This window comes from Euphorbia lathyris, chromosome 6, assembly GCF_963576675.1.
Source record: "Euphorbia lathyris chromosome 6, ddEupLath1.1, whole genome shotgun sequence".
Taxonomy (NCBI): domain Eukaryota; kingdom Viridiplantae; phylum Streptophyta; class Magnoliopsida; order Malpighiales; family Euphorbiaceae; genus Euphorbia; species Euphorbia lathyris.
In genome coordinates, this window is record NC_088915.1 from 57,916,886 (window position 1) to 57,939,673 (window position 22,788).

Genomic DNA, 22,788 nt, shown 5'->3' on the forward strand with positions numbered 1-22,788 from the left:
CTCCATGAACCCCTTGTATTTTTCCATAAGCTCGGGATACTTCTGGGTTTGTGTCTCACCAACTTCTCTTGTAAGCTTTTACATATGGTATTTTTTTATCACTGCTTTAACAGCTGTGGGGACGTCCACATTGATTACTTGTATACACAGTTTATTGAACTTGGTAATGTAATCTCTGAGGGGTTCGCCATCCTTCTGTTTGAGCTCAAAAAGCTTACGAGACGATACGACTGGGGGGATACTGCCTGCAAATTTGGCACAAAACTCTCTGCTTAATTGATCCCAACTATCTATGGATCCTGTTGGGAGAGATTGAAACCAGTCATATGCTGATCCTTTCAAAATAGTCAGGAACATTCGGTATAGGATTGCTTCACTTGCACCGTTGATCGCCAGTAACTCTCTATATTTCCTTGCATGAGCTTCTAAGTTTTTTTCCCCCATATAGCTGGGAACATTTGGGATTTTGAATCGTCTATCTAGTGCGAATTCCAGGATACGCCTCGAGAATGGCGATTCTCTGTTGGCGTGCAGATTGTGCCTTGCATTCTCTTCATTCTTCCATTGGAAGGCGGCTCGAATTTCTCTTGCAATATAATCACAGTCTATCCTTGGACTATCTCTACTGTCTAATCCGCTATGCCAAGATCCAGAAGAGCCTGATGACGGGTCCGATGGGGATCGTTTGCCACCTCTACCCTGCCTTCCAAGTGGGGCCGAGGTCCTTCTATTATGAGAACGAGATCGCCTTCTGTTACGGGAATGAGATCAGGATCGCCTTCTACCTCGGGATCGGTATCGCCTTCTGCATCCGGGATTTGCGAGCCTGACCCATTGGTGACCTTGATCAGTCACTACTCTAAGAGGTTGTTCCTGTCTTACCGCCATAGGAGGTGGTTATTGTCCGTCAATTATGATTCCTAGATTCTGCACATTTCTTGGTGGTACTTGATTGTTCCGTTGGCTCCCTTCAGGCGGATCCTCGAACAATCTTCTATTCAGTGGCAAGTTACTTTCTAGCTCTGTGCTGGTGATGACTGCATCTACAGGGTCTTGAAATAAGAACGATAATTCGTTCCTTGCTCGTGGTCTTACAATGGCACTTTCCCAATTTGAGATTTTGGGCCTTGGGGGAGGACCGCGAATGGGCGGCACAATTCCTGTTGTTGGTCCTCCCACGAGTGGGTTAGCAAAGTATAGTCTCAATCGATCTGCAGCTGCCGTGCCTAAGTTGTTCGTCACTAGTTCTAGGACAAGATCAGTGTAGGTGTCCGATGACATTTCCCGTTCATTGTGAACAAGAGGAGGTTGGTCATTTCTTTGGTTAATAGGGATTGATGGGGCATTGTTTACTGACGTCGAAATAGTAAGCGAGGGTGTTGTTATTCCTGATGAAGGATTTTGCCCTTCGTTTGCCATCTTATGTTCGTGGTGTGAGCTCTTTTGTGATTAGAGCTTCCACTTGCACCGTACCAATTGATTTTACCCGGTTGAATTCTCGTCGGAGCTCCACCTGTGGGGGGGGTGTCGTTGGGTTCGGCCGAGGGAACTCCGATGCTAAAGTCAGTAGAGGGTAATGTATGATAAAATAAAAGTACGAAGTAGGGTATTGGAATGTGTACCTCAATAGCTTGGGATGCAAGACTATTTATACTGGGTTAGCTGTAACCCTCGATTTGGTAACTAAAAAGTCTCCATTAATGCCTCATTAATGGTGGTTACGGAGTTCATTCAAGTACGGCCATTAGCTTATTTATGGAGCTATTACTTGCCTTTAATGCCTTTCAGTTTTCCCATGAGAAGACAATGCTGACATCCTTTGGGCATATCGATGCACGATGGCGGGTCCCTCGAGATATGGCGGTTGTATGTCTACTTATGATTTTTGACCTTTAGTGGCGTATCGAGGAATCTAAAGATTCCTCATGGCGTACAACGTATACGCTATCCTACTAGCGTATTCTTTGGCCATAGTCGTTGGTAAAATACTCCTTTAGTCCCTCCATTTTATGAAACTTTATAAGTTGGCCCCTATATAATATATGGATGTTATCAGCTTCCTAAATAGAACATCAACCATAAACAGGATCATTTCATAGCAGTATAACTCGTAGTTTCATGCTTCATACACATAATCAATAAACATATATAGTATAAGAGCATGGCTAATCAGTTCATACATATTCAACCATAAAAAAAAATCAACCATAAACAGATCATGCTTCATACACATACTCATAGTTAGTTCTAGCTTCCTAAATAGAACATCAACCATAAACAAGATCAGTTCATACGAGTATAACTCATAGCATCATGTTTCATACATATACTCAATGAATATACATAGTATAAGAGCATGACTAATCAGTTCATACTTATTCAACCATAAACAAGATCATGCTTGATACACATACTCATAGTTAGTTTTAGCTTCCTAAACAGAACATCAACCATAAACAGGACCAGTCCATAGTAGTATAACTCACATATATGTCAATCAAATAGATATATCCTTTACTATATACGTTTCATACCTATTTCAGCATCACCCACAAGAGCATAATACATGCAACCAACCAGTTCATACAATATAACCCACTATGATTCATACACAACCCTTCACTATATATTCATGTCCGGTTAAGGTATACAAGCGAAATCAGTTCATTCCAATACAAGCTTTATTCACATACATATTCATACAAGCTTCATATATATATATATATACTCAATAAGTTAAAGAAATCTTCCCATATTATAGGTATGAACTGATTGACCATCTCTTCAATCAACCTTCCCATGTATATAAGCATTCTTACTATCCCTGCAAATATTATGTTCAAATAAAAAGGAATCAGATGAGTTCATAACATTTTCAGCATCACGAATTATATTGCCCTAGGTTAAAAAAGATAAAGATCCAAGGTTTTCATTAGTGAATCTAACAATGAATACAGTAAAATCAGTGTATCTAAGCGAGAGATCTAACCTTTTCAATGATATGTCTGAAAATTAATAGATCCTTATTCCAGCTGCTGAAATCCATATACGCAAGAGTAAATCGGATGAGGAAAAAATAGATTAGGGAACAATAAAACTCTAATACATCGAGGAACGAGCTAAATATGACTTACCATTACCATGTTTTGATCTCAGTCCTAGTGATTTGCATGTAGAAAGCAACCGGAGATAGCCAAAGAGAGGGGTGAGAGAGATGAAGCCTTAAGCGAAACCTAATTTGAGATTTGGGATGAGAGAGATGGTTTATATATGAGCTGTGACATTTCAGTCAAAATTATTGAGCGCCTTAAATTTGGTATCTGTTTTAGTTGGCCGCGTAAGTGAATTTTTATTTGCCGTTTTTTTTTATTTTCTGAATACAATGACAGTCATTTATCACAAGTGTCATCTGATGATTAAGTAAATTTTGACTTAAACATGCGTCTTCTTTAGATGTTAAAATTGTGTCATCGGAAGGCTACATGTGAATGGAGCTGGTTTACATTTAAGCTTTTAGATGATATAATTTTAATATACTGTCACGAAAAATAATCAGACGACACGAAAATAAATGTCTATCATGTACTTTGTGTCATGTAAAAGGAATGACATAGTGATAGGTAACCTTTTCCCACTAATCTATGGAGATCCATATCTTTGGATAGATTCACATGTACTAGTAGATCCAAGGTTTGAGGTCGGAGTTTCTATTCTATTGACTCCTTTATTTTGTTGATTGTGAAACTCTATACAATCAACATTTTGTGATCTTCTATTTGTTAGAGTCCACGTCACCGCACCAATTGATAATTGGTCAAAATTTCTTGATCGGAATCCCTTCTAAATCCCTAAAATCCAAAATGTACTCAAATTTATGAATTGAACTAGAGAGCCCAGAGAGTCGAGTCAGCTCTGTTTGAGCCGGACGGCTCAATTTCGTACAAGATTTTTGGCAACATTTTCTAAATTTTTGTTGGCCAATCTGTTCGTGTGAGACGTGCATCTAAGCAACAAATTTTTGTATTATTCGACTCTAATTAGAGTCGGGAGCGTGAATTAAAGCCACAAAGGCCAAAAAAATTCAGATAAATCTGAAATAAATTGTAAATGCTTAGTTAGATTTTTCCAAATAAGTTTGCCCTCGTCATGGTTTGTGCAGTGTTCTAGTACGTAACAGTATATTATCAAAATAAAATATGTAAATTATTAATGTAACTTTTTGAGGGTTTTGGAGTTCGGAATTGGCCGGAAACCTGGATTTTGCTGATTCGATGGAATGCAAAACCAGAAGCAAATTTGTGTTCACATACTGCCCCCTCGCTTGACCTAGTTCCATTAACCAGTCCCTAATCTCTTCATCATTTATCTTCACAATTTTTTAGGACCGCGTAATAGTTGGCAATGTGGACTTGGATATGTCCGGTCCAATTGAACTTCGTTACGTACAAACTGTAGGCTAATGGGTGCTCTTCTGGCCTTCTTTTCTGGATAAAGATATAAGATGAAAACTTTTCATATTGATTCCGATGCTTTTGGTTTCCGAACCAAGGTGACTTTCCGGTTATCAATATGTTGTTTAAACTTCTATGACTGCAACAAGTTCGTAGACCCTATTTTCCAGTTCCTCATAACGGGTCATTTCCTCCTTGAGCTTAGGGTTAGATTTCACGATGTCCTCATGAATCAGGGATGTAGGAAGCTTTTGCTGCTTCTAAACCCTTCGATAATCTCAGGAAGATTGTTCTTAAAGGCTTTCTATTTTTCCAAATAGACCTTGTTACGGGCCTCTGTGTTCCCGTATCAGACCTTATACGGTGCACTTGTCTCACCATGAAACTTTCAGCCAGTGAATTTAGGAAGTGGGTTACTCTGAGTACTTGGCTACATTCCCCTCATTGATTAATCTTTGAAGTCATTCTTCAGTTTGATGGATTCATTATGTATGGTGCCATGAAGACACATGGTAATAATAACAATAGCTGCTTTTATCCACATCGGTTGTTAGAGGGACAATCGGCTTGAGCGGTTGTAGGCCCCTGCCTTCTTTAACTTTAAGAACATGGTGGTTATCGATGAAGGCCAAAGAGAACTTCCTGCCTTTTTGGGTTGGCTGGGGTTGTCCGTTACTAGAACTACTGTGGCTACCTCCATCATTTTCACTTGTGTAGATGCATTCCCACTAGAGCCACTGACTACCACAACAGGTGCGTTATAATTGATAAAATTATGGAGAGCATTACTTCGATAAGGTACGAGAACTTTGGCCACTTCATGTTTTTCCACTTGTACTGCCATGCGGAAAGGATGGTCGTTCTAGGAAAATATCCGATACTTCATAGCGTCTCAATAGGCAGGAAGTGCTCCCTCTCTATCAGTTTGACTATCAGGTCTGCCTCAGCAGGCTTCTCTTTGATCAGACTCATCTGGGATGTCCACCTCTTGTAGTATTCTGCAAAGGTTTCATTTTTCTTTTGGCGAATCATTTCAAGGTCGCTCGAGCTCGCTTTAATCATGGTATTATAGTCATAATACTGAATGAAAGCATCGGATAGTGCCTCCCAGCTTTATTGCACCTCCAGGGTGAGCGAGTAGTACCATATAATGGCTCCTCCAAACAGAGATGTGAGAAGAAGTTAGTGAGTTGCTTCTTTGTCAATCCCGTCGTGAGCATAAGCATTCAGATGAGCCACAATGGCTCTAGTACCACTGTGTTGATTGACATTGGGCAATTGGAAATCCACTAAAAAAGTCTCATATCCTGAGTTGGCGAGAGAATCCATGTCAATTTTATTAATGGTGGCCACTCTCAAGTTTGCTTGGACCATTTTCTCCAAGCGGTCAATCCTTTCACGGTCTTTTTTCTGAGCATCAGATTCTGCCAATCTGCCTGCTTCATTAGACCCTCCCTCGTTAGGATCAATGTTTTCAGAACCGGACCGGATATCGAACCAGATTTATATTTGGGTCGGAGGTCATTTGGTTCAACCAAATGACTCGGAGTGGTCGAACCGGATGACGTAATAAATAATTAAATAAAAAAATAATATTTATTAATTATATATATATATATATTAATTATATAAAAAATACTCTAAAAACCTTAGCAAAAAAAATCATTATCTAATGTATGCACACTTCAACAACGTTAGTTTTTATCTTTTTTTTTTCATATGGTTTGTTTCTTTGGAATTGGAAGAGTTTATTACGTTTAATTAGTTTTTGTCTTTTTTTCATATATAATTAAAAAACTGGAGTCAATCCGGTTCCCAGTCCGACCGTCGGTTCCCGGGTTGACACCGGTTTTACACGGGCTGTTGTAATTTCATAAACCCACATCCACCCAACCCAGACAGCAATCCGGTTCCCGGTCCGGCTGGTTCGACCGGCCGGTCCGGTCCGGTTCTGAAAACATTGGTTAGGATCACCTCTTATAAAAGAGTGAAATTCTTCCATAATTAGATTATGAAGCTTGGGCCCGCACAGAGCGACCTTGATCATGGCTTTGAGAACACCAACACTGAAAGACTCTTCTATTATAATAATTTCTAGTATGATGTCACTATATCCTGATTCAGTGCTTTCGTTTGTTATGCTTCCTGCTGAACTGACTACTTGTCTGACCTTATATCAAGAAACGAATGTTACACAACCAATATGTATGGGTATTATGTTGTATGCATATTTTCATTACTAGTTTAACATGGTATCATGAGATGAATAATGTGTGTATGCTAAAATATATTCTAATCCGTATGTTCTTTGGATCGTTTATGATCATCTCGGCCCCTGTCGCCTTTGGCTGATGAACTGAACTTAATCTTTCCTTTAGTAAGGGGTTCAACTTATGGCTATCTTATATGACAAAGTCTCTAGCTCTGCGCATGAGATCTGTGAAGTTCTTTGGTCTTCTAGTGGTTAGTTCTTTGGATAAGTCTTTACTTCGAACAATTGTTTGCCATAGCTTCTACTTCACCATCCACATTCAAATGTTTAATTTGAATGGCAGCTCTTTGGAAAAATTCAACCCATTATTTCAAGTATTTGCTTGGCTCTTGGACCAAATAGTTGAGATTATACGGATTTTGCCCCAAAATGGGGCTTAAAATGGAATATTAACCCCATAAAGTGTCCGGTTAAACTTTATGCCCACTGTGGGGCTGGTTTAACCGAGAGCGAAACCGAAAGCCGGTCTTCCAGTTTCGTTTTGCAAAGAAACCGGAAGGCTAGCTTCCGGTTTCTGATTTTTTAAAATTTTTTTTTAATAAAAAATAGAAACCGGAAGGGTACCTTCCGGTAAAAAAATAGAGACCGGAAGGTACCCTTCCGGTCTCTAAGCCCTTTGGGCAGAGTGTGGATAAGACCACACTCTGCCCATATTCCACCGAATATATTCGGTGGAATAGGGCTGTTTTCTTCACTGCTCCCATGATGGGAGCAGTGAAGAAACTATACATTCACCCCGTGAATGTATAGGGGTGAATGTATAGATTTTTTTATATATATTAACTCTTTCTTTCCCTCACATTTCAAAAAAAAAAAAACCCTCTATTAAACTCTTTCTTTCCCTCATCTTTCAAAAAAAACCCTCTATTAAACTCTTTCTTTCCCTCATCTTTCAACCCCTCATTTCTATTTACAATCTTCTCTCCTTATAATCTTCTTCTATTTCCTTTCTTCTTCTTATTCCCCCTTAAATATTTTATTTTCTCTCACAAGATTATCTTTCACCCTATTTGAAGAGTTCCAACAAATTAAAGGTATGTTTAAGCACTCTAATTTTTTTTATATGTAATTAGTATTAATACATTGGTTATTTTCTATATATTGACTTTACTTTATTTTTTTTTCCATTTTGGTGCATAATAGAAGAAATCTACTAAATAAAAAAAGGTATGTAATTATTTATGTATTTCATATGTTAATATTGGAAATTAAATGAAAAACCTATAAATGTGTTAGAGAAATGTGTAAAAAAATTTATGTTTAATATTAGATATATATGTTATAAATATGTTAAATGTTTGAAATAGGTTAGAAATATGATAAAAATGTGAATATTATGTTAGATGTGTTATATGATAGAAATGTATGATTTATGATAAATGTTTGAATTATTTTAGTTTTTTTTAAATGTTTGAAATAATTGTTTTTATTATTTTTTATCTAAATATTTTTTTTATATGTAATTAGTATTAATAAATTGGTTATTTTTTTTTTTAAATTTGCGCACAATGCGCTTACATTAAAGAAGAAAGAAAAATCCCCACCAGACCCGGATGTGATTCGAACCCATGACCTCCCATTGGTTATTTTCTATATATTTACTTAATAATAATACTATCTTTATTTTTTTTTCATGGTGGTGCATAATAGAAGAAATCTTCTATAGAAAAAAATGTATGTAATTATCTATTTATTTGAAGTGATATGTATTAATTATGTTAATATTGGAGATTAAAATAATTAAATGAAAATACTATAAATATGATATAATGTTAGAATTATATTATATGTTAGAAAATGTAAGAATTATGTTAAATGTTAGAAATATTAGAAATGTCCGAAATATTGGAACTTGTTTAAATGGTAGAATTATGTTAAATTTTAGAAACGTTAGAAATATTAGTAATATATTTGATGTTAGAAATAAGAGTAATATGTTTGAGGTTAGTAATATTGAGATAATATTTATCTACTTGTTAGAATTATGTTAATATGTTAAATGTTAGAAAGAGTAATATGTTTGATGTTAGAAATATATTTTTTTATATGTAATTAGTATTAATAAATTGGTTATTTTCTATATATTTACTTAATAATAATACTATCTTTATTTTTTTTCCATGGTGGTGCATAATAGAAGAAATCTTCTATAGAAAAAAAGGTATGTAATTATCTATTTATTTGAAGTGATATGTATTAATTATGTTAATATTGGGGATTAAAATAATTAAATGAAAATACTATAAATATGTTAAAGAAATGTGTAAAAAAAATTATGTTAAATATTAGATATATATGTTATAAATATGTTAAATGTTAGAAAGACGGTAAAATGTACGAATTATGATAAATGTTAGAATTATGTTAAATGTTAGAAATATTGGAATTTGTTTAAATGCGAATTTTGTTTGTAGAAGTAGGGATTATGAATTAAAATAGAAGTAGTAAATATGAACTACTTTAATAAGAATTTTGTAGGGTAAAAAATGTTTAATTAATATATAGGACTTAAAATGTAAATTGTTGGAAAACAAGTAGAGTTTAAAAATGTATATAGAAGTTGTAACTATGAACTAAAATAAGAATTTTGTATATATAATTATTAATTATGAACTACTTTAATAAGAATTCTGTGTGTAAAAGTCTTAATTATGAACTTAAATAGATTACATGTCTGTTTGAACAAAGTAAGTTAATGATATTTAGTAGAATTAGTAAGTTTATGAACCAAAATGACTAAAATGGCCCAACGTTGATTATATATGTTGATTAAATAAATGCTTCTAATATGTCCCATACTAGTAATTTTGATAGGAGAACTATTAAATAATTTTTATATGTAGGTACTATATAATGGCAGGATATATTAATTATATCGTAAGTTGGGGCGGGAATATGAATTTTAGTAGTTGTGATTTTGAATATGATTGGTCTACCACATCCGCAAAGAGTAAACGACTGAAGTTTATAAATAAACCATCATTTGGCGAACTTATGTCTAATCTCGAAGGAGCGATTGAGTTAGACAGTAGTATGAAGTTAACATGAATCGTGTACAAATTTCCTATCTACGGGGATGATTCATTATCATTTTCTCATATGACTATATCCAATGACGATGATGTTGACTTCATTTATGATAACTTGAGCAACATACCAACATATCGTACGGTAGAATTATATCTTAAAGTTGAAACAACAACAAACAATGCAACGACATCAAATATGCTCCCTGTATACAATGAGTTTGTCAATACCCAGACAGGTTATGGAAATACATGGAACATTGAATGGCCATCAACAGCTAGAACAAACTATCACCCCCCATCGAATTTTAATTCGGTAGATTGCCAACCAAGTGGCATGTTTGATGGGTATTTTTCAATGCCAAATTATGGTCATCCAAACGATACGCAAACTCAAAACTTCCATAGCATTGTTCAATACAAAAACTCAAACGAAGGTGGAGGCAGAGGCGAAGGCGGAAGTAGTCAATTTATCCACCAACATGGATTTGCGTTTGAAGCTGGAGGTAGTCAATATACATTAAAAATTGCTAGCCAAAATGTAGAAGAACCAGAACCTGACCCGGTAAGTGAATATGGGGGTCGAGAAAGCATATCTAGCGAGAGTGATGTCGACTTAGATATGGATGACGATTTTGATTATGAAGAATACGATGATCATGAAGAACATGAAGAACAAGGAGAAGAAGAGGTTGGGGTTGATGTTGATGTTGGCCTTCAAAATGAGATGGTCGATGGTAATGTGCATGATTCACCTAGTATGGTTTCTTGCACTGCGGGAATGATGGACTTAAATATAGCTCCACCAAATGCTTTTGAATTCTATGGTATCCCGGATGTTGCCCCTTTATCATCCTTTGTCTTCCCAGCACCTGAATATTCAATGATAGAACCAGATCGTGTATATAGCAATCTTAACGAATCAGAAGATGAGGCAATATGGGATGGAGTTTCAGAGTTGCGAAAAGGATTAATTTTGTTTGTAAGGAGGATGTGCTAGCAGCAGTGAAGAAGTTTTCTATGAGGAAGAATGTGTCATACTCAATGGTTGAGTCGAAGCCACATAAAGTAGTATTGAAATATTGGCAATCAGAACAAAATTGTCCATGGTGGCTAAGGGCAATGTTAAAAAAGAGATAAGGACATTGGATAATAACTGTTTATAATGGTCCTCATACGTGCATCAATTCTTGTTTGACACAAGATCATAGGAAGCTAGACAGCAGGCTGATAGCGAATTGTATTATTGATATGGTTGCTAAAGATCCGAGATTGCGAATTGATGTTATACAAGCAAACATCAAAACCTTGTTTAAGTACCACATCACTTACAAAAAGGCATGGTTTGGGAAGAAGAAGGCCTTGGAGCAGGTGTACGGGAATTGGGAAGATTCATACAACAAGTTGCCTCGATACTTGAACGCCATGAGACATTGCAACCCTGGATCTGTTACTATTATCGTGTCCAACGAAACACACGACCAGAGTACATCAATTTTCAAACGAGTGTTTTGGAGCTTCAAACCATGTATCGAGGGTTTTAAACATTGTCGTCCAGTCATTTTGATCGACGGTACATTCCTGTATGGAAAGTACAAACACACTCTGTTGGTAGCAACCTCCTTTGATGGCAATAATCATATACTTCCGATTGCATTCGCGATTGTTGAAAGCGAGAACCAGTCTAGCTGGGCTTGGTTCATGGATGCTATTCGGACTCATGTCACTCAACGGCCTGGTTTAACTGTCATTTCAGATCGACATGCCGGCATACTGAATGCCATGAACAACCCTAGCTTGGGATGGGACGAACCCATGGCATATCATCAATTTTGCCTCCAACACTTTGTAAGCAACTATAATCACGCATTCAAGAAGACTAGCATAAAAAAACTCCTTTATCGGGCGGGTACGTGTTATATAATAAACTAGTGATTTTTAATAATTTAATATGATTAACTTAATTTTCATCATGTTATACTCAATTTTGATAGGAGCGCAAGCACAACTTCGCAAGTTCCTGAAGATTATGGAAGCAATAAAGGGGATGGACGTACACTCATACAACTGGGCAATGGAAAGACATTTGGATCGATGGAGCTTATCGCATGACAATGGTGCTAGATATGGGAACCTGACGACCAATATCGTCGAATGTGTAAACGATGTTTTGAAAGGCATTAGACAAATGCCTATTCAAAGCATCGTTGAACACACATTTACGAAAATGGTGCACTATTTTAACTCCCGTAGAAAGACTTTCAGAGGCATGTTTGAAGCAGGTGATGAGGTCACACCAGTGTGCAAAGCTTTGATACAAAAGTATAGTGAAAGAGCACATGAACATACGGTGACAGAGTTTGATACACAATCTGGTCTTTGCCATGTGAAGATTGCTTATGATCCGATTAAGCATAAAGGTAACAACACACAGATAGTGAACCTTCGTGATCGATCTTGTACATGTATGAAATTTCAGAATTTCCGTATACCATGTTCACACACATTGGCGGTTTGTATGTATTTGCACATCGATTTATGGCAATATGTTGACAAAGAGCATACCATTGCAGAAACATTGCGGGTCTACAGCTACCCATTTCAACCACTTGCTCACGAGGACTATTGGCCGGCATTCAATTATCCACCATTGATTGTCGATCCACAATGTAAGCGGAAGAAAGGAAGACCAAAGTCGACAAGAATTAGGAATGAAATGGACTTGATAGAGACATGACTTACTAGTTATGTCTGCAGCGTTTGCAAGCAAAGTGGACACAACAAGAAGACATGCCCAAATAGACAAACGAATGAAGGAGGTCATAATAGGGTCGAGGTTTCACATGGGAGACATACTGGTTCCTCTTCTAGGACAGCTAGAGGTCATAGGATAAATTCATAGAGTGTCGTCATTGCCTTTATTATATTATGTGGAAGTTGTATGACATTTTATTAATGCAATATTTTTTCTCCTAATATGTATTCTTTTTTTCCGACGATATATGATTTATTCTAATAGGGTATTGACCACTGGAGATACAATCGGTTCGACAACGGAGAAATACTAGATAAGTATATGGACCCGAATTGTGAAACATGGTATGCTAAAAAACGTAAATTCAACACTGCGAAACCATACTACCATCTGGTGCACACTGATGCAGGTCATATTTTTGAGGGTTACCACAGTAAGGAATTACCAAATAATTGCATAGTTAATGAGTACATTCCGCCATCATGGATGAGGTTATGGGAAGTTAGGTGTGAGCTTGAAGCCTATTGTGTATGCCACTCTATAGTTAGACCGAAAATCACATCTGCCACAATGCTAAGGCGAACAACTGAAGAAATAATTCTTGTGAAAGAACAATTGCAGCGTGAAATAGATATAATGGAAATTCGTTTAGATATGGTTCATGGTGAATCACCCACAACCAATGAGCCAACATTATCAACCTCAGACTTATCTTCTGACGATGATGATTTCCAATCCTTTTTGCCAAGTTTTTTACCTCGATGTTGCTATACGACATTTCGTATGTAGAAATGTCGTAAATTCATTCTGCTTTCATGATGGACATGTTGTATTATTTCATTTAATGTTATGTTGGTACTCTATAATATAATCCTTCAATGTTATATTATTAATATTATGTTGTCACTCTATTATTATGCTCCTTCAATGTTATACTATTAATGGTTATGTTGTTACTCTATTAATATGTTCCTTCATTGATAACAGTGAAATGGCTCGACCATTAAATGTTGCTGCACGGGCTCGTCGTCAATTGCAGCGTAATATTGCAGACATGAGGAGACAAACCGCACAGTTTCACGTGGGCCGAATATACATAGACAAATGCAGCAACTAAGACGTCAGGCGCATGACTTACGTATTGAACGAGAAAACCAACAACAACTTGTCCACAGTATAGAGCGTGTTGTGGAAGATGTTGTACAGTCTCTCGCAAACAGAGTAATGACTGATATTTTACCATGTTTGACTCGTACTGTGAGAGAGGCAGTACGACCTTTAAGCAACCAATTGCAAGATCCAGAGGAGGACGTAGATGAGGACCCGGAGGAGGACCCATATGAGGACCCGGCGGAGGACCCAGAGGAGGACCCGGAGGAGGACCCTTAATATTATCAAGGACTTTCATAATAACTTAATATTATCGAGGACTTTCATATTAACTTAATATTTTCAAGTTTTTTTCATAGTAACTTAATATTATCAAGGACTTTCATGGTCATACAACTTAATATTATCAAGTACTTTTATATTAACTTAATATTATCAAGGACTTTTATGGTCATACAACTTAATATTATCAAGGACTTTCATATTAAGTTAATATTATCAAGGACTTTCATGGTCATACAACTTAATATTTTCAAGTTTTTTCATAGTAACTTAATATTATCAAGGACTTCCATATTAACATAATATTAAGTTTTCAAAGATACTAAATTGAATTGAAATATTTATGAAAAAATGTTACAACTGGCTTATCGTCTACCATATCTATTGAATACATGCCCCCCTGTATAACAACTCGTATGCTTAATGGGTCGTCTATCTTCTTCAACAACTTCTTCCCATTCACCAAATGGCATGTTCAAGTCTATAGGGGGATTTTCACCCACATCCATCGTGAGCGGTGGATCTTCTACAAACCCAACTTCACTCACACTGGGTTGTGGAACCATAGGCGTATGCGAAGGATCAACCCAAGCATCGTGAAATAAAGTACGGGTCACCGTATTTGATGATCCACCTTGTTCATACCATTGGTTTTGGTGCACCATGTTCATATTTGTTTCCATCAGATTGGGATTATATTGAAACATTGTTGCACCGCTTGAATCATAATTTTGTACTCCAAATGAGGGCAACATTGTTACTTGTGGAGTGAATGCAATACCAGATGGTTCACCGATCTGTAAACCTGTCATCAATTCTGCGGTGGTCATGGTGTGTTGTTGTTGTTGTTGTGACGCTTCAGGCATAGAGGATGCATCAAAGCAAAAAGATGACGACATATTTAACTGTGTTGGTTGTGGACCAGACTGTGGAAAAACCTCCTCATTCTGTCATGGATAGTATTGTGGAAATAAATTAAAGTTCATTAATGGAGGAGGAATTTGATTTTGGCCTTGCGGAGGAGGAGGATATTCAATTTCATCTCGACGGGATGCTAGAGTCCTCCTCCTTCTCGTTTCCACGGGCGGCTCTTGAATATACGGTATTATCGGTGCAGTTGGAGCACTTTGAATGGGATACATACTAGCCATTCGTTGATTATGATTGATGCCTCCGAGCACACTGCCAGCGATATCTCTCATGCTTTTCCATGCACCTTCCTCGGGTTGCATGTGATACAGTCGTTCAACACCATCCGCCTGCAACATATAAAAATTTTAAACGCCATACTAAATATTAATATCTATCAAATATAAATTGTTGCTATGTTATTTACACATGCCTCCCTCCCGGAACTTCTTGGAGAGATCCATCTTCTTGTACGTGTCAAGTACCACTGCATGTACTGCGACTGCGAACACAAGTTTCGCGTTGCTGGTTGTGTTTTCGCTAACCAACTATGTCTATGTTGCTTCCATGCATCAAGATATTGAGCATGTCGAACAAACCATACCTTATCTTGATGGCCACGCAGATCAATAGTATGGAGCGAGTCAATAACATTAGGTTTTGCAGGAATGTGTTGCTCAAACCCAAATTGTCGCATGCATCTATCCGGGTGATGTTGTTCCACAATATGCACATATATAAGTGGCACTACAGAACGCCACACATTTTGTCCTCGCCGATACATTGCATGCATAACCGGTATGAGTTCTTTGTATGGCTCCCATATCATCTGTCAAATATTAATTACACTGGGTCATTAACTAATTGTGACTAACATTAATTAGCTATTTGGAAAACATCCACCATAATTAGCTCCTCTTTTTTCTGACAGTCCAATGCCTCCCTAATGAAATTGAGCTTATGCGTTGGATCACGGGGGTTATTAATCTCCACTAATTTCCACCTACAAATATTTTAGTAATGGATAATAAGGTTAAAGTAATATTTTTAAGCATAGATAATAATGAAATTGTGTATGTTTTTTTACCTCATAGCATATGGTTTTCCACCAGCAATATCAACAACATGTCCACTGCTAGGGGCAATTGGTACAAGTCTCTCGTATGCCCAATATTGCAAAAATTGTGCACACCCACCTATTTGCTTACACGTAGGGTCTGTCGCTTTACACATTTCTCTATACAAATTTGCTAACATTGCGGCACCCCACGCATATGTTCCTGCCACATTGAAATCTTCCAACAAAGGTAGGACCATCAACTGTACCTTATTGACACTCTTAATAGGAAACAAAAAGCCACCCCATATACGCAGTATCAATGCCCGTGCATGACACTCGATTATGTACTCAGATGCATCAATTGGAGGTTGTGCTGGAAACTTCTCAGTCAACCACGACATCTTCAACTCAACCCCGATAATATCATGACCCTTTCTTGGCCGAAAACCTAATAACTGGTGGTATATCGCACACCAGTCAATTCCTATCTTTCCAAATGTGACTGCTTCACCGTCCACACGAAGTCCAGTCAAGACCTCCACATCCTGTAATGTCATTGTTGCTTCTCCAACAGGGAGGTGAAATGTGTGTGTTTCCGGCCGCCACCTTTCAACTAACGATGTTATCAATGCATGGTCTATATTAATAAGCCCCAAATCAATAATTGTTCTAAAGCCTGCAATTTGCAAATTTTCCAAAACTCTTGGATTTATATTTTCAAAACCTTCAGGTTTCACTGCTCTGGAAGGCTTCAGTGCTTTGTAATTGTCCTACAGATTTTTCAAACACATGTGCAAAAAGTCACTTCAAGTGTTTCTAAAATTTATATTAGTGTCAAAAAATTGATCACTATTGACAAAACGATAATATTACCTCCTCCAACCAAACACCTTGGGAACGGTGTATTTTCTGTTGTGTCAATAAATCATCAATTAGTGGCCCTGGATTTATTAATTGTTGAGGTCTGTTTTGATTAGCCATTTGTTCCATGTTATCCTACATATTATACAAGTACATAAATGTTATCTCAATATTTCTAACATCAAACATATTGCTAATATTTATTACATTTCTAACATATAACATATTTGTATTATGAAATTTTTTAACATATTGCTAATATTTATTACATTTCTAACATATAACATAAATAATTCAAACATTTTTAACATTTATCATAAATCAAACATTTCTATTATGTAACACGTTTAACATAATTCTAACATATTTTCATATTTCTAACACTTTTCAAACATTTAACATATTTATAACATATATATCTAATATTTAACATAATTTTTTTTACACATTTCTCTAACATATTTGTTGTTTTTTCATTTAATTAATTTAATTTCAAATATTAACATATTTAATACGTATGAAATAAATAAATAATTATATACATTTTTTCTTTAGTAGATATCTTGTATTATGCACCAACATGGAAAAAAATAAAGTTAAGTAAATATATTGAAAATAACCAATGTATTAATACTAATTCCATATACAAAAATATTTAGATAAAAAATAATAAAAAAAATTATTTCAAACATTTATAAAATTTAAAATAATTCAATATAATTTTATCATTTTTCAAACATCTAACATATTTATAACTATATATCTAATAATTAACATAATTTTTTTTACACATTTCTCTAACATAGTTGTTGTTTTTTCATTTAATTAATTTAATTTTCAATATTAATATATTTAATACATATGAAATAAATAAATAATTACATACCTTTTTTCTTTAGTAGATTTCTTCAATTATGCACTAACATGGAAAAAAAAAATAAAGTTAAGAAAATATATAGAAAATAACCAATGTATTAATACTAATTTCATATAACAAAATATTTAGATAAAAAATAATAAAAAAATTATTCAAACATTTATAAAATTTAAAATAATTCAACCATTTATCATAAATTATACATTTCTATCATATAATACATTTAACATAATTTTATCACATTTCTAACCTATTTCAAATATCTAACATATTTATAACATATATATCTAATATTAAACATAAATTTTTTTACATATTTATAGGTTTTTCATTTAATTAATTTAATTTCCAATATTAACATATTTAATACATATGAAATACATAAATAATTACATACCTTTTTTTTATTTAGTAGATTTCCTCTATTATGCACCAACATGGAAAAAAAATTAAGTCAATATATAGAAAATAACCAATATTTTAATGCTAATTACATATAAAAAAATTACATTGCTTAAACATACCTTTAATTTTTTTGAACTCTTCAAATGTGGTGAGAGATAATCTTGTGAATTGTGAGAGATTAAAAGAGAAAATAAAATATTTAAGGGGGTTAGTGGAGTAGAAAAAAAATAAGAAGAAGAAAGGGAATAGAAGTAGAGAAGAAGTGTGAGAATAAGTTGTGAATTGTAAGAAGAAGAAGGGGAATAGAAGTGTTAGAAGTTTGAAAAATAAATGGAAGTAAGGGTTTGAAGGGATAAAATATTAAATAGGGGGAGTGAAATAATTAAATAGAGGGATTTGGGGTTTTTGAAAGATGAGAGAAAGAGTGAAAATTTTAATGGGAGTGAGGAGTTAAATAGTTAAATTTAAATAGGGGGTAGGGGAGAGATGAGGGGAGGGAAAAAAAATAAAATAAAAAATACATTCACGGTTCCGTGAATGTATATCTTCACTGCTCCCATCATGGGAGCAGTGAAACCATATTCCACCGAATATATTCGGTGGAATATAGGCAGAGTGTGGTCTTATCCACACTCTGCCAAATGTTAAGAAATCGAAAGTCCACCTTCCGATTTCTATTTTTCATAAAAAAAATTAAAATTAGAAACCGGAAGCCAGCCTTCCGGTTTCTTTGCAAAACGAAACCGGAAGGCTGGCTTCCGGTTTTGCTCCCGGTTAAACCAGCCCCACAGTGGGCATAAAGTTTAACCGAGCCCTTTATGTGGTAATAATTTCATTTTAAGCTCCATTTTGGGGCAAAATCCAGATTATACATTGTCTTGCTCTCAGGAATGGAGGTAATAAAGTGATCAACAAATTCTTTAGACATCTGCTTAAAGGATCGAATAGAACCTGGCAAGAGTTGATCATACAAGTAAGCTGCCGAATCCATCAATGTCGTCGAAAATAAACGACACATGAGTGCATCCGTAGCTATTGTGGTTTGAAGCGCTCTAAGAAAATTCTTCACATGAATGGTTGGATCTGTCATGCCATTAATTATAGTCTTTAAGGAGAGGATATTTGAATCCCCTTGGCATAGGTTGACTCATCATTTCAGCACTCAAAGGAGTGTCAACATCAATGGTCTCTGGCATCTTGGACTCCAATCTCTCATCCTTCATCACATGTCGAAGCTCGCTTTTGATCAGGTTGTAAACATCTTATTTGAGAGAAGACTCAATTTCCTGCGGCTTCGGTATGTCTTTAGTCATGATACTCAAGAGATCTAGAAACCTCCAATTTCTTCTTATGCACTTCATAGATATGATGAATTAGGGATTCAGTGGAATCATGCTAAATTCCCCTTCGTCGCTTCAGGGATTTAGATCCCTCTGGCTTTGGAACATGCCTAACTGGTGAAAGAGAATGCCGACGTCTTTATATGAAGGGCATGTGGGTCTTTCCTTTGATCTTCTTTTGAGTACTTCTGGTTGAGATTCTTCAGAATATCCTTACTTTATAGGACATGTTTGAATGACATAATGTCCAGTAGAATAGGCAACTGACCTTCTTCTATCATCATACTTGCTAGTACCATTTCCCTCCTTCAATTCCAAACGCATAACTTCCATCTGTATGGAATGCTCAGCTCGAAGGACATTCATTGATTCTTGAACAGATCCCATATTTTAGATTAACTACCTTGTTAGACCATCCATAAAACTTCGCTGCTCAATATCCAATGAACCAAGACAAGCATCAATTTTCTGGTCCAAAGTTTGTGTAACAAGCAATGGTGATATCAGATTATTCCGAGAATCCACCAAGCCACAATGAAGTGCAGCTGAAGTACTCAGTATATCTCCCAGTCCTTTGGTTAGGCTGAATCATCGGTTGAACTACAAATGGAACTGTAGACTAAGCTACAGAATGAACAACTGGGCATGAACCATTTTTTTGCGAAAAGCGTTCCACATCCACTGCACCAAATGATGTTTTCCTTTCTAAAATCTTCTCCTCCAACTGTTCTCTGGTGACCTGAGATAATAACACACTACGACAAATTGTCTCTCAAATGACGGTTAAAAACCTTCGTCCCGCGAGATATAAATCTGTCACGGGGCTCGCTGCCGTCTGATGCACCTTCAGACGACGGTTACATTCTGTCATATGAAGGCACGACACCTGATATTAGCCTATTTGCGTACTATCATATTATTCTTATTACGATTTAGCTTATTTATTACTACCGTCACCTTTAATGTCATCACATGACATACTAATAATTAAAAATGTCAAGTAGATATATAGGAAATTGGCATATTGGTATTCGTGATGACTGTTTTTATAATAATTTCTGTCGTTTTAGCTTGTTTCAGATGGCATATGTCTTAATCAATCATGTCAATGGATTTATTTTCAGATGACAGATTCGTTTATTTTAATGTCTTTTTATTGTTGTTTAGATGACATTTTTTCAAACATAAATGTCACTCTTTGCCTTCTTCTTCGAATGAATTTCTGGTAATGAAACATAGTCAAATGAACAAGAAATTCTGTATATAAATGATTTTAAATTTATTGGAGACTAATGCTCATAATCTCTTTACATTTGAACTAGATAAATTTCTGAATGTAATTAATATCAGGTAAAAACAAAAAGCAATACATATCCAATCTTTCAATTTGGCGTAGTATTGGAAGCAAAATCCAACTTGATCTGCATATCTTTTTTTAGTAAACTTGATATGCATATCTTATAAGTCATTATTAGGCCTACAACCCCCAAGTCTTGATATCTACAAAACAAAATGCATTTCATTAATTACGTACGTATTACAGAGACTATTGAGACCTAATAACTCATTTACCATTTCCTCTTCCTAGACCTTTCACTTACCCACCCACAGTATAAATATGAAGCTTTTACCACATTCTCAAAAGTCCATAACCCAACAGTATATTTTGAAGTAAAATAGGCAAACATAGACACAACAGAAATATAAAATTTTTACCTATTTCCCTTTACCCAAGATCCGTTAAGCGTTATTTCATATAAAGAGTGATAAAACGAAATACCTTTATTGACGATCTATCTACAGTTGCAAACGAAGTGCCCACAACTCTTAATCCCGAGTTTCACGAACACAAACAAAACAAACAAGTAAACGATTAGAATATAACCGATGAATAGCAATAAATAAAGATTGCCTCTAACAAATCAATACAAGATCAAGGAAAGAGAAATAGAGATATAAATTAATCGAATGGAGACGAGCAGAGTATTTTCTTCCTCAATACCGTGTTGGCCGAAATTCCTACAGTAGGAATATTCTGTGGGCCGAAATTCACATATAAAGAGGGTATTTATAGCCTTTTAATTCTAATCCCTAGTTAGATTGAATTAGAACACTTAATTAGAGTCCTATTCCAAATAGCACTCTTATTTAGTTAATATTAATATTATCTATAATTATATCTAAATATAATAAATAATATTTATTATTGACATGATAATAGAGATATAATTAAATTAAATCACCTAACTAATTTTATCCTATAATTAGTTTAATTATAATTATAATCTAATTATAATTATCTAAAATTAATTATCCATAATATATATATAGGATATTATGAATTAATAGTTAGAGATGTAATCACATTAAATCTCCTAACTTATTTATCCTATAATTAAATTAACCACAATTATAATCTAATTATAATTATCTAAATTAATTAATTAAAATAATATATGTATATATATAAAATTCGGCCCCCCTTTATTTCTCATAATTAAACAACTTTAATTCTCCATTAATTAATTACTATTATGTCATCAGTTTCATTATTCTATTTTGCTTATAAAAAGAATCAAAGTAAAACTTACCATTTCATTAGAGTTGAACAGATAACGACAAAAAATTTCTAAAAAGTCCACTTACCCCTTTACCTTGTTTTAATGGTCCATTGAAAAAACGTTTTATTTCCATAAAGCTCACCCCTTTGTCCTTGCTTCAATTGCTCACTAAAAAGACCATACCATATGGTGTAAATGTTTATTGTGATTATATAAAAAGACTATTTATGGGAAATTATTTCCAATATAGTCAAATATTTTTTATCCATTTTTCCTTAGCATTTCTCATTTTTTACAAGTTTTATGTTTGAGATTCTTTCTCAAATTACGAGCTTCAATTTTATTTTAAGGATGAAATCCAAATTTGTTGATAAATTGATATTATAAAAAATTCAAAAAACAAAGTAAAACTCGCGGTTTCATTAAATAAATTGAAATGTCATCGTTTAACTTACTATTAAAAAATTTATAATATAAATTTATCAAAAAATTTAAATTTTATCCTTAAAATAAAAAAGCCCCTAATTGAGAAAAAATTTCAACCATAAAACTTGTAAAAAATGAGAAATGCTAAGGAAAAAACGCTAAAAAATTATTAGGAAAATTACACAGAAATTCATTTTCTAGAAACTATTTACAACTATGTCAAGTCATAATTTTGGATTATATCAAACTAGTAAAATCAGTACTTTTAATATAATTTAAGGATTGGAATTTATAAATTATAGGTCTATAATATATTTTCTAGGGTTTATGATTTATGAATTGGAGTCTAGAACTTCTAAATAATATATAGAAAATAATGACATATTAAGAATTAAGTTTGGTGATATGACTTAATTGTAATTTTGTACTTAATTATGATATTCATGCATTTGA